Source organism: Lepidochelys kempii, chromosome 1 (assembly GCF_965140265.1).
Source record: "Lepidochelys kempii isolate rLepKem1 chromosome 1, rLepKem1.hap2, whole genome shotgun sequence".
Lineage (NCBI taxonomy): Eukaryota > Metazoa > Chordata > Testudines > Cheloniidae > Lepidochelys > Lepidochelys kempii.
In genome coordinates, this window is record NC_133256.1 from 840,392 (window position 1) to 841,070 (window position 679).

Sequence of the window (679 nt, forward strand, 5' to 3'; positions counted from 1 at the left end):
GGAGTAGGAGAGAAGGTGTCTCCTGCTTGTACCATGTGTTTCCGTGACGTCCTGTATATGCCCAGAGTGATGGTCACAGTAAACCTACCTGGATGGAGAGACAATGTTAATATGATACAATGCAGGCACTACTGGGGACTGTTCTCATGGGTGAAGCAGATTGGTCACTCTTCACACACTGAAAAATGACATTTTCATAATTCAGAGAAATGAACTATGAACAAATGACCTTACTAATCTCAATTCCATATTTTATGCTCCCTGTCTCAATAATTCCCACACATTATGGTGTGGGAAACCTTACTGGGCACCAGCAGGAAACATAAGTATGGATACTGGTTATCCATCATTGTTCCTTAGGCCTTGGCTACAATGTCAAGTTTTTTTGCAAAAAAGCAGCTTTTGACAAAGAAACAGTGGCTTTGTACACACTGCAAAGCCACTTTCAATGACGGAACTCCTCAGTTTCGGTGACAGAATCTAACCACCCTGACAAGAGGTTTAAGGCTTTTTACGGAAAAGTGTTGTTGATTTTATAGCTGAAATAAGCTCTGGAAGGCATCCCACATTGCCCATCCTGAGTGCCCTGGTGAACAGTTTCAACTCCTCTCCCCTCCATCCAGGTGAACAGCTTCCGCCCGTCCCCGTTTAAAGTCTCGGAAAATTTGAAATTCCCCTT